This window comes from Mustela lutreola, chromosome 8 (assembly GCF_030435805.1).
Source record: "Mustela lutreola isolate mMusLut2 chromosome 8, mMusLut2.pri, whole genome shotgun sequence".
Lineage (NCBI taxonomy): Eukaryota > Metazoa > Chordata > Mammalia > Carnivora > Mustelidae > Mustela > Mustela lutreola.
Window position 1 is genome coordinate 139,988,954 of NC_081297.1, and position 21,690 is coordinate 140,010,643.

General features: G+C 44.3%; 1 protein-coding gene and 1 pseudogene across 17 annotated transcripts in view; one reads left to right on the forward strand and one right to left on the reverse strand.

The window, feature by feature from the left end:
* RBFOX2 (RNA binding fox-1 homolog 2) overlaps positions 1-21,690 on the reverse strand; it is a 273,237-nt gene that overhangs the window by 239,815 nt on the left and 11,732 nt on the right. The gene's annotated exons all lie outside the window — the stretch shown is intronic.
* Positions 19,487-19,732, forward strand: LOC131839410 (small ribosomal subunit protein eS21-like; annotated as a pseudogene).

Here is a 21,690-nt window from a genome sequence, read left to right on the forward strand (position 1 = left end):
GCGGGGGACTTCGCGACACTGAAGACGCGAAGCAGGGACAGTCACTGAACAAGAGCACTGGGAGGGCACTGCAGAGCAGATACGATCCCTCCCATCTTTAAATTTTCAGAAATGAAGCAGTTCCAGATGGACACGACAGAGGGTGTGTCCTTCGAACAGGAGGTGCAAGTGCCTTGCGACTGCGGTCAGGGAAGAAAGCGGATTCAGAAGAACGAAGAACGGAGAGGACGGGCCCACTGAGGTGCGGGATCAGTCACCGGCACAGACGCTGGGTGTCCGGTCTCTGATGACAATAAAGGAAGAACGCAAGCCCACAAACCAGCGCCACCCTTAGGTGGTTTGGGGTTGTGTTTTTGTTTTGTTTTTGTTTTTACTGTTTTTTAACAAGGGAGAGAAGCAAGGTAATGGACAAATGACAGCACTGGGCACGGGGAGAGGGTTGATGAGCCAAACTGTCAGAGCTCCGGGAACTGTGAGGAGCAGGGAATTTCGCCCAAGGGTGATGATTAGACAGGCTTACTGGAGAGGAGCAGGACAGCAACCTCCCTGAAGCAGCAGGACAAAAACCACCGGGTAGGAGGGGGATGGGGTATCCTCAGCAAGGAACTGAATATGAGGAAGGGGTGGAAATAACCCCGGGAAAACGCTGAGGAGGAGGAAGGCTGTAGTACGCAACAGGAAAAATGGGACAGTCTGTGAGGGGACGGGTCGCTGGAAGGTCAGGTCGGGAGAGAGAGTACACGGCCGGGCCTGAGATCACAGGAGAACGCAGATGACCACAGCTGCTTGGAGGCTGACCAAGGAGTGCAGAGTTGAAAGGGGCGACCGGCTGGGCTACTGCAAGGAAAGAGAGGAGAGGACGGAGCGAGGACGAGAGAGGAGAGAGGTGAAAGGAGGGAGGGGAGGGGAGGGGGAGGGGGGGGAGGAGAGAGGGGAGGAAAAAGAAGAGAAAAGAAAAACAGAAAAGGAAGAGAAAAGAAAAGAATCCCAAGAGTTCCTTGATAGAAAACTGGCACCGGGCAGGACTTGGGCCTTTTGACAGCAGTCAGCATCAGCCGGGGTTAATCGATCCGCAGAGGTCAGGGTCAGCCAAGACAGGGCTATTGGAATCCCACAGGCTCCACCCTACATAAAACAATGGCAGCCTCTGGTCTCTGGAGAGAGCGGGGCGCCCTCAGGCTCCTCGAGGAAAAAGCCTAGAAGACCTGCCCGGCCTGTTATGGAGCCGGAGCCGTCAGTCGTGACCTGAGCCGCGCTGACCAGAACACACACCAGTCAGGCTTCCAGTACAGGACCAGTGACTGAACAACCAGTACGTAATGGCAAATAAATAATGAGAGGCTCAAGATTCAAGAAGTCTCGTGCCTCTAATAAAAAGCATTAATAAGCTAAACAATTACACTGCTACAAGTCTAACATATGTAACTGTTCCTGTGCTAAGTGCCTTACGTGCAGTATCTCATTAGTTTTCACAACTCTATGAGGCAAAAACTATGATTACATTTTACAGATGAAGGAACTTAGCCTCAGAGAAATTAAGACACTTGTCCAAGGTTATAAATGTATTAACGCAGCAAAGCCGGTAGGAGTCCAAACCCCAGACTCTCCATCACCACGCTCTGTGCCTCTCACGGTGCCAGCAGACGCTGCCAACCTTTCCAAGCACACGTGCTCTTGCACACACAACTCCGAATGGCTGCTGTCGGGCAAAGCACAAAGAAATAAAAGGCTGATCCTTAAGAAAACGAAGTCCGCTTAGAGACGAGATAAACACACATGCGTGCACATGCACACACAGGAAAGCAACAATCCAAAAACTACACGTAAGTACCAAGATTATGCGAATGATAACAAGGGCTGAGAAGACAACGAGCTTCGACAGATTTTTAATTTTCAGTCCAAAGCAACAAACTGTCTAACAACCCATTCATCGAAGCTTTCAGATGTCTCAAATGGAAAAGATAACGTCAAATTCCTTAGCAAATGCCTGAGTAAATCATAGCGAAATGCCAGAAAAAATGAAGTCGAGTGGCCTGAAACGAATACCTGCTTCCTGAGTCCTGAGCCCATTCTTTTTTTTTTTAAGATTTTATTTATTTATTTGTTAGAGAGAGAGAGAGAGAGAGCACACAAGCAGGCAGAGCCAGAGAGAGAAGCAGGCTCCCTGCTGAGCAAGGAGCCCGGATGTGGGGCTCCATCCCAGGACCCCGGGATCATGACCTGAGCCGAAAACATCGGCTTAACCGACTGAGCCCCCCAGGCGTCCCTCTTGAGCCCATTCTAATCCAACCACTTTCCCATATGTGCCTGGTTTCCTTGACCTGAAGCTCTCTTCTGATGGAGACCAGACAAAAACTGGCCCCACTGGTTATGTCCACCGGCTCCCGTGTCCTGTAGGTCCTGCCTCCCATGTCAATCTCAACTTCGGAAGTTTGAGGCCAAGCCAAAACTCAAACAGCCACAGGGAGGGGAGGCATGCACCAGCCTACCTTCGGACCCCCAGCCCCGGTCTGCATCCACACTCCCGTCTAACAGGCCCTTAGCTCCCACGCTACAGCTCAAGGTCCCGAGTGCACCATTTCTGTCTCTGCCTCACACACCTCCTCACCCCTCGCCCCACCTTCATTCGGTCTCCCAGACAAGTGAACTCACCTCCATTTCCTTTGCAGTAGAAAACAGAAGGATATCCTGGCTTTCCTTTCAAACCTCTCCAAGGCAGAATGAGATACAAATTAGTTCTTAAGTGCTCTGAATCCTCATTGAGAGAACTATGGCATGCATGTAACAGTAACACACTGACCATGGAATACCCAAACAACCTTACTCCGCTACTAAAAAACCAACTGAGGCATAGTCATGTCACACATCAACACAGGCATATACCAGCGTTTAAAGCTCAAGCAAAGCTGAATTCAACCCTGCCTCCCCCAGCTCTCTGCACCACCAAAAAAAGACAGCTTTGATCATAGGTCAGAGTTGGCAGCCTCAAAATGAATAAACCTGTTCCAGGTAACACTGCTAAAGTGGCAGGGGCAGGGGAGATGGACTTCAGCCACTGAACTCTGACATTTCTAGAGGTGATCAGTGAAACACGGGTACACTAACGGGAAAGCAGCAGAAAAATATGGAGGCGCAGCGGTTCCCAAATAGGTCCACAAATTCCTTTATACTACTCCCTTCAAGTGGAGCCTTAAAAAGAATAGTAAGTGACACTTAATTCTCCTCCCCTTGAGAAGAATTAGACTCAGACACTTGCTTCTAACAAATAAATTAAAGCAGAAATGACAGTGTATACCCACACACTCCATCATGAAAAGCACTGCAACTTGCCCTTCACCAGCTCTCTCCCTTACTCGATCTCTCACTTGATCACTCACTCTAAGGGAAGTCAACATGAGGTAGGGAAGACACTCAAGGAGCCTAAGGAGAGGTCCTTGGGTTTCCCACCAATGGCCAGCGAGGAACCTACAACATGCCGACCACCGTGAAATGAACCATTTTGGAATCTCCCAGCCCCAGTTTAGCCTTCGGATAAGTACATCCCCAGCAACAGCTTCACTGGAACTTCATGAGGGATCCTGAGCCAGAACCACACAACTAAGCTGCTATCAGATTTATGACCCACCGGAGCTGGGAGATAATAAATGTCTGCTGTTTCACGTCTGTAAGCAGAGGGGTCATTTGTTACATAGCACAAGAGAACTACTATCAACAGCACATGGTTGTACAGTGGGTCCTGAGTCCCAAAGTATCACTTGGGTTCTGGGAACAGACACTACCAGAGAGGAGCACACCGGGAGTTCAGTAACGTCCTCTTCTCTTTGGAGCAGTGATGGCTAACAAAAATATAGTGAGAGCAAGAAATACAGGCCATATGTAATTTACAATTTCCCAGTAACAACATTTGGAAAAGAAATTGGTAAGATAAATCTTAATGTACCTTTTTTGCACTAAGTGTTTAAAACCCAGTATGTATTTTGCACTCGCAGTGCATCTCAATCTGGACTAGCCATATTTGAAGCCCAGGATAGTCACAGGTGGCTAATGGCTACTACGTATTACAGGAGGCCTAGAGAATTTTTTTCTGCAGCTTGTTACCCTTTTAGAGATATGAGTCCAGAGCTCAAAGAGGTAAAAGTAAAGAATTTTTTTTAATGCCTAAGGAATTTTTTAAAATTTTCTTCACTGAGATACACCATTTGTATAGGTTCCCAAGCTAGGAAGAAGTGGCCTTCGTGGAAGGAAAGACGGAGGGTAAGGGCAGTGCCTGCTGTTAGGAACTGGAGGGACCACTTTGAAAACAAGAATCAGGGCACCTGGGTGGCTCAATGGGTTGAGCCGCTGCCTTCGGCTCGGGTCATGATCTCAGGGTCCTAGGAGACAGTCCCGTGTCAGGCTCTCTGCTCAGCGGGGAGCCTGCTTCCCTCTCTCTCTCTGTCAAATAAATAAATAAAATCTTCAAAAAAAAAAAAAAAAAAACAAAAGAAATCAGAGGGACTACAGAGAACATCACCTGCACTTTTTTTTTTTTTTGAATATTTTCTTTATTTATCTGACAGAGATCACAAGGCAGAGAGGCAGACAGACAGAGAGAGAAGCAGGCTCCCCGCTGAGCAGAGAGCCCAATGCGGGGCTCAATCCCAGGACCCTTAAGATCATGACCCGAGCCGAAGGCAGAGGCTTCGAGCCACCCAGGCGCCCCGCACCACCTGCACTTTTAACCAACACCTCCCTCGCTGTGCGCTCATCTGCCCATTTCACACAGCCCTACATCCATCTGAAAAGGAAAGCTACAGTTTGTTCTGAAGCATATCTAGAAGGAAAAGAAAAAAAAAAGGCAAAGTAAAAGAACATTTGGCTTTCACAAAAACAGTTCTCCTCCAGCTAACACATTTGCCTCCCCTCCCCGGTGATGTTATCTTCTAAGATCACTGCTGTGAGGAGGAACAAATCAAAACCAGAGCCCTGGGCAGACAGTAATCACAAGCAAACCTCCAGTGCAACCAGAGGCATCCTTTTTCTCCTCTCCACTCCCACTTCTTGAGAAGCTAGATTCAGGCCACTCTGGAAAAAAGTCAGTTGTGTGAGTCACTGCAGCCATCCCAAGGGGCCTGGGCAAAATCCAGAGGACAGCTGGAAACAGCTGTTGTGAGATCAACTGCAGGGGGGGCGGGGGGAGAGAATGAATTCATAGTTTATTACACATGATCCCATTCTGGCCTCAGAAAAGCTGGTTTTTATTTTCTCTCCCAAACAAAAAGTTGCTTCTCCCTTCTTACTTAAAATTCTTTTCCTAATGAAGGAAGCAACAGATTCACCACTCAAGCCCCCGAGACCATCACCCAGTGTGGGATACCACTCCCACTGTGCGTCTCAGTGGGGGGAGGTAAACAGGAACCCACCAGGTAAGAAAAAATTATTAAAGAGCAGCGGTAAAGGCAGACACCTTTGACTTGAACTAAACAATTAAAAAAAAAAAAAAAAATCACCAGGAAATATGAGACTGCTGAAATTTAGCAGAGAAAGAGCCTCAGGGAAAAAGGAGTTCCACTCTGATTCCTCGCACGCTAACGAGGTTACAAGCACTGTCCATTAAGGAAAAAGGAAGATATGCCTGAGAGTGTTTCCTTGCAGGACCAGAGGCAACCAGTCTCTAGATTTCTAGTCTGCCTTCCTGTTAGCCAAAAGAATGTCAGTCTTCACACATCAACCCTAGAAGTCCTGGAGAAAGGTGGCTGACGTCTGGTCCAGGTATTGTACTAAAACAATGAGCTGTGTAACAACAGCTACCTTTCCCACACAAGAACGCCTCAGAGTGTGATAAGCGAGGGAAGAATGGGGATTTCCTGGCACCTGACACGAACTAGTCTAACCGGGCTCTGGTAATATGAGACACAAGGAACTGGGAAGCATGCTCCTCGCCACCAGGTCTCAGCACACCCAGACAGCCACCCTTGAAAACCCTGAGCCTCCAGCTCCTCTGGCTTCCATCCACACACACTCCACGGTGCTCAGCTGTGGATCTGACATCATTCTAGACACTCACGTGGTAGAAGCAGTCCCTATTCCCAAATTCACCAGGCAAATCACCCAAGAGAACAGCAGAGTTGCTGCCTTCACGAGAGGTCCAGAGAGATGTTTAAAAGCCAGTGAAAAATCCCTCCAACTCTGCCCGTCGCGCCCCTGCCGTCGGGTGACACTGTTCCTCAAGTTAAGATAGGAAGGTTCAAATCTCATTACCCTTCCTTCCCCGAAGTGCTGTTTTTCACTATAAACTTTAGTAATTTCTTCCACAAATGTTTAAGTATTTACTATATTACATCATATAGAGGACCTCTTGCAATGAACTTCCAAAGCTGGAGGTCCTGCCAAGGGCAGAAGGAACTGCGAGTGGGGAGGGGTGCAGAGGAAAGTCGGAGTCAGCTTCCAGGGCCAGAGGCAAGTTTCCCTTGGCCTCCCAGGTTTAAGATTACTATAATTAATGACAACTTGTAAAAGTCATAAAAACTTTTTCAACTGCCGGAGCTTACATCCTGGATCCCTTTTGTTCTTTTCTCCTCTATGTCTCACCTTTTCAAGTGTCCAGCAACCCTAGAAAAACAACTGTGGTACAATTCCATCCGAAATCCAGTCTTGCTCGCCAACAAATCAGCAAGGTTTAGGACCCTTCACCGCGTTTCACATCATCAACTTAAACTGTTCAATTTAACTCTGGCTGAGTTTATACACCATCTACCCAACTAAATCAAAAGCCTTTACAGATCCATCCCCTGGATCTTACTCTTCCTGCCCAAACCCCCACACACTGAGTAGAATCTCAAACAACACTTCTTGGTTAGCTTTTAATTAAAAGAGTGCAGGGATGAGACGGAGAGACTGGGTCTAAAACGTGCAAAATGCGGAAGCAATGAGGGACACCTGGGTGGCTCAGTCGGTTAAGCGTCTGCCTCAGCCCAGGGTCCTAGGATCGATGCCCGAGTTAGGCTCCCCGCTCAGTGGGAAGCCTGCTTCTCCCTCTGCCTGCTGCTGCCCCTGCTTGTGCACAACCTCTCTCTGAAAATAAATAAATAAAATCTTAAAAAAAAAAAATGAGGAAGGAATGAAGTTGTGTCTTTCCAAAAGAAGCCACGCTCCAGAAGCAAAAAAAAGGTTTTTTTTATCAAGTCTCAGGACAAGATGACATCCAAGGCCCCGGCATCTCCTCACAACAGTAAACTTCTGTCTAACACAGCTCAGCAGCCAAAGCCACTTACACTTTCATCCCCTTTTCCTCCAGAAAGTACTTCTGATAACCCCAATAACTTCCTTTCCAATGAGCCCACGGTGGCTGGCACTGCAGTGATAACCAGCAAGGATTTTAGTAAGTCCAGTCATCTGTGTTGAAAGGCAACTTGAGGAAGCCAACAGATAAGCATGTCCCAGGCCCACCCTCGGGGTGGGGGGCCCACCAGGTTGAAAAGGTAAGGAGGCTGTGAGAGGAATTTACCACCAGCTGTAAGGTCAGACTGTATTCAACTTAGTATGTTCATGGTAGTAATACTATTTTCTTCAGGGTTTTTATTTTCCCAACTGAGGCAACAAGAAAAAAGAATCAAAATTAGGGTCTAAGGGCAAAGTACACATTGATTTTTAAAAAGTAAGTAATGGAGGAGCACCTGGGTGGCTCAGTCGGTTGAGTGGCGAACTCTTGATTTTGGCGCAGGTCATGATCTCAGGGCCATGAGACTGACTGAGCCCTGCGCTGGGCTCCACACTGGGCGTGGAACCTGCTTAAGATTCCCTCTTTCCCTCTCCCTCTGCCCCTCCACCCTCTAAAAAAATAGTAAGTAACAAAAATAATTGAACCTGAGACTGCAGAGGGTCTGGTCACGTGAGAATTTTAGTTACCTACACATCGCTAGGTGCATACTGTCATCCATGCCTAGCACACAGGGAAACTCTAAGAGGGAAGCAGTGGAGTAGCCCGGCCCAGGTCTTCACAGGAGACAGGTGTCCACAGGCAGAAGCTAGGCTTCTTAAGACTATAATCTGTGGGGAGAACTTGTCTTAGACATAAAATTAAAAAAAAAACACACACACACAGGAAGGCACTATTAACTTCACAGATTTAAAATCTAAAAGCAGGAAATGCAGAAGTTACAGTTCTTACAGGAATGCTAAAACCCATACACAATATTTAAACACAGAATTTTAGATCTGGAAAGGGACTGATTGCTAGACAATAAATCAGTATTACAAGAACAATTCCAACACACACTTGTGTCCAAGGAGTTCAAAGCACCTGGCCCTAAGCATTACGTATGTGCGGCATGAGGAAGACTGATGCTTTGACTTTTGCTCTTTAGGATTCGTGCTAATTCACAACTCTGTATTACACTTATCTTTATTCTAAAAAGGAAGGAAGGAAAACAGAGGGATGGAGAGAAGGAGAAAAGAGGGAGAGGGAATGAACAAAGGTACCCAAAATGTGTTTTATTGCCTACGATACGAAAAATGCATCCCACTGGGGGTCTCAGCTACACCTTCCTTGTGTCTGTTTTCCTATGCTTTTCCTTGATCTTCTCTAGGGCTGTTTCGGGTTTTGTCCACAGCCCTGGTTTCTCTCTCTGTCCCACTTTGTGCCTTTTGCCTGTCTTCCTTCCGTGTCGGCCAATCAACCTCTTTATCTCTTTCCCTATCCCTGCCCCTTGCTCACATCTCTACACAACACAAACGTAAATTTCACTCAAAAGCAAACAAATGTGGGGCACCCGGATGGCTCAGTCAGTTAAGCACCTGCCTTGGGCTCAGGTCATGATTCCAGGGTCCTGGGATGGAGACCCGCATCAGGCTCCCTACTGGGTGGAGAGCCTGCTTCTCCCTCTCCCTCTGTTGCCCCTGCTGCTTGTGCCTGGTGCTCTCTCTAATAAATAAATAAAATCTTTAAAAAAAAAAAAAGGGGGCAAACAAATGTTATAACTGTAAGTTCCTTACAATGTTACAAATCATCTGATCTGATCCTTCCAGTTTAGGAAACTGAGGCTCTGAGAGATTACATAACTTCCCTGATGTCACAAAACTAAATAAACAACAGAAGTGAAACTAAAATCCAGGTTGTTCCATTAAAATACTAAAAGAAAGCACAGAAAGCTTTTTTTTTTTTTTTTCAATTTATGCATTTACTTGAGAGAGAGACAGCGCACAACACAGGGAGAGGGAGAAGGAGAAACAGACTCCCTGCTGATCAGGAAGCCCAATGCAGGGCTCGATCCCAGGACCCTGGGATCATGACCTGACCTACTGAGCCACCTAGATCCCCTAAGAAAGTTATTTTTTTTTATTATTTTTTTATTTTTTAAAGAAAGTTATTTTTTTTAAAGATTATATTTATTTATTTGACAGAGAGAAATCACAAGTAGGCAGAGAGGCAGGCAGAGAGAGAGAGAGGAGGAAGCAGGCTCCCTGCTGAGCAGAGAGCCCGATGCGGGACTCGATCCCAGGACCCTGAGATCATGACCTGAGCCGAAGGCAGCGGCTTAACCACTGAGCCATCCAGGCACCCAAGAAAGTTATTTTTAAAGCTCAGAGTGTAGAAGCTCTTTCCCAGGGGGGAAAAAAAAATCCGAAATTTTGAAAATACCTTACATATTCAACTACATTCCAAAACACATGTAAACACATACATACTTGTAAGCTACAAACAAATTCAAAGGACAATGACAATATGAATGGGAAATTGTGCATCATGAATGATAGGAGCTAATTTCCTTAATGCATAAACATTACCAATTAAAGAAAAATTCTTTAATTCTTTTAAACCTGAGTTCATGACAAAGAAATACAAATGAATTTGAGGCATTTTAAAAAAAAATCCCCTTATATTACAGACATACAAAAGATCAAGACACCATTTTTCACTTAGACTGTTGAAAAAGTATGGAAACACTTTGCCAAGAGGACAGGTAAAAGTCACTCTGCTTTGCCGTTCACAGGAGTACACAATTTTGGAGGCTGCTTGGCAATACCTATAAAAAATTTAAACATACCTGCCCTTAGAAACCAACAATTCCACTTCTCAGAAACTGTTCTCATGTACCTACCTATGTTCACAGAAGAACACACATACAAGCGGCATTGCTTACAGTAGCAAAAGACTGGAAACAACCTACATGTCTAGCCAGGAATGTTTAAACAAATCATGATTTAAAAAAAAAAAAAAAAAAACTTTCTATGGAGTACTATGTGGTCATTTCCAAAGAATGAGGTTGATCTGTATAAAATGAAACAAAATGTTCCCTAAAACATTCTGTTCACTGAAAAATGAAGAGGAGACGGTAGGTATATAAAGGAGTACGCATCTCTAAGTACCTAAATCAACAGAATTCCTCTAGAACAGAACAGAAACTACCAAAGCTTCTATCAACACCAACACTCCAGAAGGAACTCTAGGACTCTTCCAGTTCTGTAAAAAGCTAAGTTCTTCTCCACTGCTAACATGCAATAACCTTCTTCAAAAGACTCGTCCCCTAATACCTCTCCCTGAACTCTTGAACCCTATACAATGAAGCCCTCTGTTCCTTCTCAACCCCTTCTTTGCCAATGTACGGGCTCATCACCTGGGCTCCTGGCAACCTTTTCATACCCCTACAGCTTTGAATTTTTCTTCACTTTCAATATTTCTCTATATTAGCATTAACTCATTTTCCCCATAAACCTGCCCTATAGCCTTCCAAAGCCTAAAGGCCATTACTAGGACTTGGCGTTCTCTTTGTTCTCCCACTGCTGCTTTTCCACCAATTCATTAATTTTTCATCAAACACTGACTGGGTGACAACTGTATACCATGTATATTATAATAAAAAGTCAAAAAGAGAAACCTGACACCTGGTCCCTGTTTTAAGAAACGTGCAGCCTAGGACAAATGTTCCAAAGCACACCTCAAAGCATCCAAGAGAAGGAAAGAAAACAGATGCAGGGGAGGCACCCTAATGTCTGACAGCTCTGGCTACCTCTAGAGAAGGAACTGCAGGTGGTGGTCAAAGTCACCACTGGCTTTACCTGTTTGTTTCTGGGTTTTTTATTTGTAAGAATATATTTACATATTAATTTATAATTTAAAATAAACTTTAAAAAGGAGGTGATGTCTAACTTCTCTTTATGTTCTCACACCTACCTAGCGTGCTGTCTTGCATATAAGCGGAGCTCCATAAACAATCACTAAAGAAAAGCACAAACGGATGCGCAGAGTTCTACAGAGCAGAGTGGAAGGGAGGAGAAACAATCAAATTCTGTTGCCTTTACTCAACAAAGGTAATGCGGGGTGTGTCTACCTTGGCACTACTGACTTCTCAGATTGCCTCGCTCGTCATGAGGCGGCTACCCTATGTGTTTTAGGGTGTTAAACAGCACCCCTGGCCTCTACCTAGCCGACACCAGCAGCACCGTGACAGCCACAAAAATCAAAAACGTCTCCAGACATCATCAAATGTTTGGGCAAAATCTCCCCAAGTTGAGAACAACCGAGTTAATGCTCATACATCGTACTACTTCCTCAACTGCCAAGACCTTCTGTCAACCTGCCCAATGATCCCAGTGCTTAGTCCTCAGTGATGTCAGTCCTTGGGCTGACAACCCTTCCAAAGCCTCCAAGTTCGACCTATTTATTTCCAGCATGCTTTCCTCTACCATAATCATCCGTCTGATAACTAGTCCTTGGGAATGGTCACTACCCAAACTCTTCCAACATCAAGATCTCAAATCCGTATCACAAGCTCCTGTCCTTGTCTTCTCCAGCCCGCTTACTGCACCTGAACTTGTCTGTTCCGGCTTCCGTGTGCTACACTCCCGCGCTTCTCAGTACAGTCTGATAAAGAAACCATTAGGACCACCTCAATTCAAGCTGCCACTTAACTGAGACTAAGTAATCGTTTTATCCCACTTTTTGATAAATCCTTACCATACTTTGTTTTTAAACTTTCTCTCCTCTCCTCAAGGTGCCAAGAACACCCTGCCTGCAGGCTACTTTTCTCCCCGAACTGAAGGAAGGAGGTCCCGGGACCTGAGCTTAGTCACCTGCCTTCTCCTTACCTCCTAGACATTTGGTGCTCAATAAACAGGTGTTCAATTCAGAAAGGAAAAACATCATGGCTTTATATTTAAGAGTGCTTTCTACAAGAGGGAAAAAAAGCTCTAAATCTCTTTCTAATTCAAGATTTTATTTTGCAACTCTAAGCAACCTCAAGGAAAGTCGACATTGCCTCTCCAGTTTCTCAAGCTATCCCCGCCAACCGAAGGCACACACTGCTGCTGCAAATGGGTCCTTGGGGTCATCATTAGAGCACGGAGAGGTGTGAGAATGAAGAATAAAATGTAAGTGCCAACGGTAACCGGCCATACCACAAACAAAGAAGTGCCACCCGTGAGTGGCTCTCGACGCCAGAACTCCGGGAGAGGCAGAGGAGTACCTGAACGGGCTAAGAGACCATCGACGGCAATCCCACATGCTAAAGACCCATCCCCTGGTCCTCTGTGAAGAATGACCAATATTTTCCGAGAGTACAACTGCTCTGCAACGGGACACAAGGACTACAAGTCCTTAATCAGCAGAAACCATGGAACAATATTTTTAGAATTAAATGTCCCGTTTGCACCCACGCTAATGCCTTCCGCAGGTACAAGCTTACCGTCAGAAGAAACAGGCAGCATCCACGTTTCACTTAAAGAACCTCGAGGTCCCTATCGAATCAAAGGCATAACGCTTTCCACCAGCTTTTGTCCCATGAGATAATTATGGAATAAGAAGCCTGGCAAAAGCTTTGGCAAAATAGAGCCAATCGCTTCTCAAGACATGTTCTAAACGTTTTTCTTGACCTTCAGCTTATGGTAGCTTAGACAAGTATCTTAAAAGCATTTCTAGTGAGCCATTTTTGGTAACTTGGGAGCAAAATTATTTTTAGCTAAAAAAGTTTTTTTCAATCCCTCTCCCATAACTCAGAAGCATTTCACCAGGTTTAGTTCAAGCTTTCCAGAATAATTTTTCTTTGAGTGAATTCAAAGCACAGAGGACATCCCAGCTTCAAAGGAGAAACTTTCTCCTTAAGAGGCACTGACAACCAAAATGGGCTAATATACAAGATATGTAAAAAACAGAACAAAACAAAAATCACTTGCCTACCTGCCACCTACCCTGGTATACTGTGAGATCAAGCACATTAACATTCATAAAATTTTTTGGACGCCTCTGACCGACAAAACATTGTTGTTACAGCATTCCAAACTATGAAGAGCAAAATGCGTGCCTGCACGGTAGAAAGTACGTCACATAGACTTAAATGTGATGAAAGGGAACATCAGGTTCAAGTTGTTTCCGTGCAGCACTCAAACCGTGATTCCAAACAGAGAGAAGGCCTCTTCAAGGATGAAGGCAGCTGCAGAAAAATAAGGAGTTCTGCTGGAAGACAGGTCAACCACATGCATACAACATTAACCAAATACAGGTTTTCTTTGTTCTCTCTTGTTTTTCTTCCATGAACAAAGAGCGTCACTACTCCACCTACCAGGAGGTTATGTTCCTTGAGGGGTGGGAGAATCCAATCACCATCACCACCACGTCAACTTCAAGAACGGCATACAGGACTGCAGGAGGACAGCAGTCTGTGGGGGCACCAACCGCCGAAGACTTCAGAAAAACCCCATCCGCACCCCCCCCCCCCCCGCTGACCTACCTGTGGTTCCTCTCACCTTGTCCTTGCACGTGCTGCCGCTTCCGCCTGGAATGGCCTGTCCCTGCCTCTCCTCTCCCCTACTCGCCTAGCCCCTACTCACTCACTCAGTCCTCAGCAACAGCTCCTGCAGAATGTTCCTCCTGGGCCCATGCCACCCAGCTGGATAAGAATCTCTTTATTATGCTCCCATAGAAACACTGCACTCATTCCTATCAGGGTACAGAAGCTCCTCTATTACCCCAGGTTGGGTCTGGAATGAAAGGCTGTTCCTAAGTCCACTAGTCCATAAAATTCCAATATGAAAAAAATCCAAGTAACCCATTAGGTGTACATCTAGTGAGGAAACACTGAAGAAAAATGGCTTATGGTAAAGGCTTTAACTTGTTTTATTTCTCCTCAGCTCACTTCATGACTTGCCCTTGCCTCTTCACAACTGTCTGTGTTGTCGAAGAATTCACCTGTACAAGTACTCGCCCGTCACTGCTCACGTGACTTCCATTTGCAATCGTGTCTGCATTTACCCACCCCACCGTATCAGCATTCTTCTTATAATCAGAGACTTTAGCCTTCCGGAATAAGACACAGTTAATAATAAATATAAGCACCAACAACACCCTATATACTAATAAACAACGTGACAGACAAAATTAAAACGGCTGTGTGCCACCACCGGCACTATTTTTTTCCTTGTGGTAAGCAGAATTAGCACACTTCGGCTCTAACACACGACTTCATTTTTCTATAAAAATTAGCAAATTCAATTATAAGTAAAACAGCTCCTATACTTACTCCTACATCATTTTAGTAAATTATTTTTAAAACAACACAAGCATGTAATACAAAACTCTAAAGGCACAAAAGACTATAGTAAGTCTTCAACTATACCCCTACTTCTCTGTCACTTACTAACCCTCCCCAGATACAATGCGCTATCGGAATCTTGTGATTCCCAGCAAAGAGAGTCTGTGTGTACAAGAATATATGCTTTTCATTATTATATTAATAATATAATATTACTATATTATTTTTATTAACATCAGCAAACTATACACTTTTCTGCACCCTGAATTTTTACACTTGATGTATTTGAGTCTTCTGTTTGTTCACAGAGAGCTGTCTCATTCTCTGTAATAAATGCATGATATCCCATCCTGCTGATGTACCTTATTTTAGTTCACAGATTTCCTGTTGAAGAGCATTTTCTTTTGTTCAATGGTTTGCTACTTCAAGTAATTTTGTAATGTATATTCTCACACACAGATGCAGAAGTATCTGTTGGATAAATTCCTAGAAATAGAGCTGCTGAGTCAAAGAATACATGCATTTTATGTTTTAGCAGATATTGCTAAACAGCTTTTCACGAAGGGTATGTGGCTTTTCACTCCACCAGCAACCGTGAGTACCTACTTCTCTACCTACACACTTAGCAATACATTGTGTCTCTAAATTTTTGTTTCAATGTATAGTTGGTTCCAGAAACCTCCCATGATAAACTTCACAGGCTCCATTATAATGTTCCTTTTACTCTGCAGCCCCACGGTCTAGCCTATTGGACGCATTTAAATGTTGTTAAGTGAATAAATGAAGCGCCAAGCGAAAGAGCAGGGGCTTTTGGGGGGTGTCTCTGCCTGGCTAAGGCAGAGGAGTGTGCAATCTTGATCTCAGGGTGGTGAGTCTGAACCCCATGTTGGGCAGAGAGAGAACTTTAAAAAAAAAAAATAAAAAGAGTAGGGGTTTTTGCACAATGAGAGGTATACCTTTTTTTTTTTTTTTTTTTTTTTTTTTAGATTTTATCTATTTGAGAGAGAGACAGAGATCAGGAGAAGGCGGAGGGGCAGAGGGAAAAGGAGAGGGAGAAGCAGATTCCCCTGAACATGGAGCCTGATGCGGGGCTGGATTCCAGGATCCTGAGATCATGACCTGGGCCGATGTCAGATGCTCAACCAACTGAGCCACTCAGGCACCCCGAGGTTTACCTTTCATATAAGGAAAAATGAAAGTGATTTAAATATCAGCAATGTTTCCCTTTTAGAAGGGGGAGGTAGGTAAGAAAGGATGGATGGATGGATAGATTCTGATCTAAAATAGTTTCTCCTGAGGGGGGAGGTTTAAAAGCAAGAAATACTTGCCCAAAATAAAATATTATCCTACCTTAAAGATATATAGCCTATCTTTAAAATTTCAAGAAAGCAGAGGGCCTCCCATGCAACTCCCAAAGGAACAGTAAGGTTCTTTCTCTGAAACTGCCATGGGATCCTGAAGCTTCTCACATTATTTTTCTTACCCAACTTTCCAAATAATGGACTCTCATCGTATACTGTACACAATCACAGAGTTGGTTAACATTTCATTCATCTGCTTCTGTACAGTCCCTGGCATTGTCCTAAAAATCTTTCAGGGGATACAATAAATCCTGAACTCTGCGCTGTCACTGGTCAGCACGTGTTTGCCATGGTCTCTGGTGTCCCTGCTTGGTGCCACAAGCACCACCGTAACAACCGATGACACATAGAGTGTTCATCATGGACCAGGCACTCCTCCAAATACATTTTACTGTACACACTCACTTAATACTCACAACAACTTTGCCAGGAGAAACTATTTTCCCCATTTTACAGATGAACAACTGAAGCACAGAGGAGGTAAGTAACTTGCCCAAAGGACACACAGATGAGTAGGTATACAGACAATTTGAATCTAAGCAGTCTGATACCAGAATGCCTTTTAATCCAGGATTTTAATACAGTGTGATAATCGCTCTGATAGAGTTGTGCAAAGAGTCTATGTTCCCGAACTACTAGGCTTTGACATATACTCAGTGTATACCTCTATCAGAGCAATTATCACACGGCATGAAAGTTACTGGTGTACACATCTACTTCCCCACTGCAAATTCAAGTCTTAAGCATCACTGTGCCTGACACTACCGGACTCGATAAAATCTTTAACTGGGTTTTAAGTTAAAAGACTGAATAATCTCATTTCTATTGCTTGGGCTAGTACTTCATATTTTCTATGTTGGTTCTCCTTCTGCTCCTGTGTGTCACCATTTCCCAAGACCCATCTCCTCTAAGGCAAGATCTGCCTTTCAAACTGCACTGCTTGCCTAGAGATGCTGGCCAAACCTCTCAAGCTGCCTTGGGTACACTGTTGGGAGTCCTGAAACACCAGACAGACCCGCACCACCATTCCTGCTGGGCAGGGCACCGGCAGTAAAGCTCCTACCCCCCCCCCCCCACCCCAGCAGCCACCAGTATGGATCACTGGCTCTTATTAGGAACATGGGAGTAACCTGAGCCACCTGCCAGCCCATCTCTCGACTGCTAAGACAGGCGCTTTCTGCGATCGGGTTACACAAACGCCTGGAAACCTTACACCAGGTATGAAGGAAGAAGCAACCGGGGAAACAACAGAGCATCTGGTGCCCCGCCTGCTTCCATTCACTGCGTGGGGCCAGAGACTGAGCAGGCCTCATTCACTCATGGCAAAGCCTTGGGACCATAAAGGTTGTTTGGTGAGATTAGCATCGCCGTATAATGGAGGTTAGCATCCACCTAGAGTGCAAGACACATCCTCACTGGCCTCATTCTCCAAACGGCTAGAATGCTACCTCCCCTCTAACATCCTTGTGGAGACAAAGGTCCACTGCAGAAGCTAACTATGAAAAGCACAGTTTTGGGCGCCTGGGTGGCTCAGTGGGTTAAGCCGCTGCCTTCGGCTCAGGTCATGATCTCAGGGTCCTGGGATCGAGTCCCATATCGGGCTCTCTGCTTGGCGGGGAACCTGCTTCCCTTCCTCTCTCTCTGCCTGCCTCTCTGTCTACTTGTGATCTATCTCTGTCAAATAAATAAATAAATAAATCTTTAAAAAAAAAAAAAAAAAGAAAAGCACAGTTTTACTTCAGACCTTTAAATGCATAAGTCTCTAAAGGTCAAGACTAAGCATGCAATCCTTAATGCTGTCTTAATGTCTGGATCAGAATCCACTGTCTACTAAACAGGAAAAAAATATTCTGTTTGTGGAACCGTATCTCTTTACTCCCCATCAGGTCTCAGTGGGAGAGGGGTCACATCCCAATGATGATGACCATCCCCTCAGTCCCGACTGTCAACAAATGCAGGGGTTACATGAAACCAACAGCAATTATGGCTGCTGAGACACAAACACCTACTAGGAACTAAATCTTCCTTTCTCACAATTCAACACCAAACTTGGTTCACTGACCAGCCTCCTGACAGCAGTGACATTCAATCAGGATAAGCTGGACATTCTGGATGCATCTGGTATAGAAAGTGTCATACCGAATAAAATCCCACTGCAGTTAGAGTCCATGTGCAATGACTCAAGGCAGATCCTGAGTATCATTACTGACTCAATGACAAACAGGATATCTGACCCAAAAAGAGCCCTTCGAGTGGATAAGAACAGGATCGGGAGCAGCTGACTGGGACAGGTGGAGAGCTAAGGACGCCTATCTTTTGCCCAAATATCTTTAAAGGTATCATCAGTCAGAGATTTGTAGGGTATTCACATGAAAGACTGGAGATGCAGATCAGGTCTCTAAAAATAAAAACAAGAAACATTAAAAAGAAAGATTAGGTTTCTGACCCCCTGAGTCCATGAAATGCAGACTCTCACTTTCTGAGGTCTTGTACTAATCAGGCTCAGCCCTACCAGAGACATTTAGACTTAGTTTTATCTCAGTAGCCCAGGACAGAATAATCCTAATTCCAGAAACCTAATTAAAAAAAAAAAATCTACAAAAAATGTTCTGATCTCCAAATGCAGAGAAAAAGAAAAGCAAAGCACAGGGAGCGTGCATAGTAATACCACCATTTGAGTTTCTAAAAGGGAGTGGAGAAGATATTATGCAGGTACTACCTCCGGAAGGATAGCCAGAAAACTAACCACAGTTACCTCCAAGGAGAAAACTAGGTAGTTGGGACAAGGCAGACACTTTTTACTCTTTTCCGCATTTTGAATCATTCACCATGTGAATATATTCTATGCTTAAAAAATAAATGACAGGGGTGCCTGGGTGGCTCAGTGGGTTAAAGCCTCTGCCTTCAGCTCAGATCATGGTCCCAGGGTCCTAGGATCAAGCCCCACATCGGGCTGTCTGCTCCACAGAGAGCCTGCTTCCTCCTCCTCTCTCTCTCTGCCTGCCTCTCTGCCTACTTGTGATCTCTGTCTGTCAAATAAATAAATAAAATCTTTTTAAATAAATAAATAAATAAATGGCAAGCCAGGGTGGGGGGATAAACTCCACGTAAGAAACCCTCAGAGTAACTGTACCAGAATAGTAAGAAAGATGAAGATATGAAAGATTCTAATTAGACCTAAAGCCAAAGTCTGAGCTTACTGCTTGCCGTCCTACTGAGCCCGGAATAACTGAAATGAGCACATCGTCTCCCTTACCCGACTGAAGCAGGGAGCTGGTAGGATGACTTCTAGATGCCTTCAACCCTCATTTCATACTACCCACCATTATCGATCCAGTGATTTATCTACTGCTGATCTACCAGCTGATAACAAAATTACAGATGGGATAACTTTGAGGCAAATAACAAGCAAACAATAATAACAAATTACCAAATACACAGCAAATAACTATCCCATTTAACCTCCCCCAAATATGAAGTACAGGAAAGTGAGATAAACACATGAAGCTTCTAATACAATGCATGGCACATACAAGCACACACCAAATCTTGGCAAAATCCCAATTCAAAACACTGGCCACTTTCCGTGCTCGTGGTAGGAGCAGCAGGCGCCCCTTCAACATGCAGACCGATGCCGGCAAGTTTGTGGACCTGCTCACACCGTGCCTCGGACATGCTCTGCCAGCAATCGCACCATTGGCACCAAAGACCACACACCCATCCAGGTGATCGTGGCCACGAAGGCCACAGGTTCAACTGTCAGTTGAAAACCTAGGCTATCTGTGGGGCCATTCGCAGGATGGGTGAGTCAGACGACTCCATCCTCCACTGGCCAAGGCCGACAGCATCATTTCAAAGAACTTCTGACTGAAGAGGATCATGGATGTGGAATATTTGTTACAAATAAATAGTAAACTGAAAAAAAAAAAAAAAACCCACTGTTTAGATCCAAATTACTGAAGAAACTGAAGTCAGTATTGACTTCTACAAGACTCAAGAATTACTGTAACTACATGGATTACTGTTAGGTAATAGACAAAATACTTTCAATATTAAATATATGTCACATGAAGACAATGAAGTTCACGTTCAGTATTCATTCTTTCTCAATCATACCCTTTGGTTTGAGGGGCACGAGGCCCAAAGGTAAAGGCACTGAATAAAGAGCCACAAAATCTGGTAGAAGTATCAGTTTTGCTACTTCCTAGTCATGAGGCTTAAAGAAGTATATCTTTACCATATGAAAAATAGGAAAAAGAATCACTTATCTTTTGGGGTTGTTGTAGGGACTAAATAAGAACCTATATCAAAGCATTTTATACACTATGAAATATTATATAAATTTAATTACTGTACATTTTGTACAATTTTAGTCACCAAGCTACAAATCCAAAGATGGTGATTACAGAAAAAGCAACAAAAATTATTAAAGAGATTTTTTACAAATAAGCCCTATAAAGACTGATTTTTTTTTTCAACAAACATTTACCGGCTTCTTATTATAATATTTCCCTGACATTCATGGAGAAGCTGAAGACAGAAACACTAAGAGACTGTTCCTGCCCTTAAAGAAGTCAAGGGGCAGGGCGCGCCTGGGTGGCTCAGTGCGTTAAAGCCTCTGCCTTGGGCTCAGGTCATGATCCTGGTGTCCTGGGATCGAGCCCCACATCAGGCTCTCTGTTCAGTGGGGAGCCTGCTTCTCTTCCTCTCTCTCTCTGCCTGCCTCTCTGCCTAACTGTAATCTCTGTCTGTCAAATAAATAAATAAAATTTAAAAAAAAAAGAAGAAGAAGAAGAAGAAGTCAAGGGGCATTTGGGTGGCTCAGTCGGTTAAGCATCCAACTCTTGATTTTGGCTGGATAATAATCTCAGGGTCCTGGGGTTGAGCCCCGTGTCCAGCTCCATGTTCATCTCAGGGTCTGAGATTCTCTCTCGTTCTCCTTCAACCCCGCCCCCCATGCTTGTGCTCTCTCTAAAAAAATAAACTTTAAAAAAAACTGGGGTACAAAAAAATAAGGCTTGATAATTATAACAAATATGGCCATTATATACTGAACACCTATTATGTGTCAGGCCCTGAATAAGCACATTCTATGTATCATCTCTTTCAATTCTTACAGAATGTATTTTACAAGGGAAGAAGCTGAGGCTTAGAAAGGTTAAATAACTTCACCAAGATCATACAACTGTGATATGGAAAAGCTAAGGCTCCAACTCAGCTCTGCCTGGCCGCCTATTCTATGTTTTATAATCCTAGAGTGCGAAAAGCTTTTCTAAGCAAGGGACACACACGCGCGCGAGCGCGCATGCACAGCAGAACCAGTTCTTGAAAACATCAGGAGACCTTATTACATCAAAAAAAAACAAATCGGGGCACCTGGGTGGCTCAGTGGGTTAAGCCTCTGCCTTTGGCTCAGGTCATGATCGGGTCATGGCTCGGGGCCCTGGGATCGAACTCTCTGCTCAGCAGGGAGCCTGCTTTCCCCCTCTCTCTAGGCCTGCTACTCTGCCTAGTTGTGATCTCTGTCTGTCAAATAAATAAAAAAGATCTTAAAAAAAAAATTAACTTCCGGGTATCTGGCTAGCTCTGTCAGTATGGCTTGCGACTCTTGATCTCAAGGTTGTGAGTTCGAGCAGCCCCACGTTGGGTGTAGAGATTACTTAAAAATAAGAAAATCCAAAAATAAAAAAAATAAAAATAGAAATAATTTTTTTAAAAATCTTAAAAAACAAAAATTACCTTCTGATATAGTAACTGAAAATAGCAGTGTGCAAAGGCACCAGTTTGCTGGTGTCTGTGGGAAAAAAGAATAAGATAACACAAGA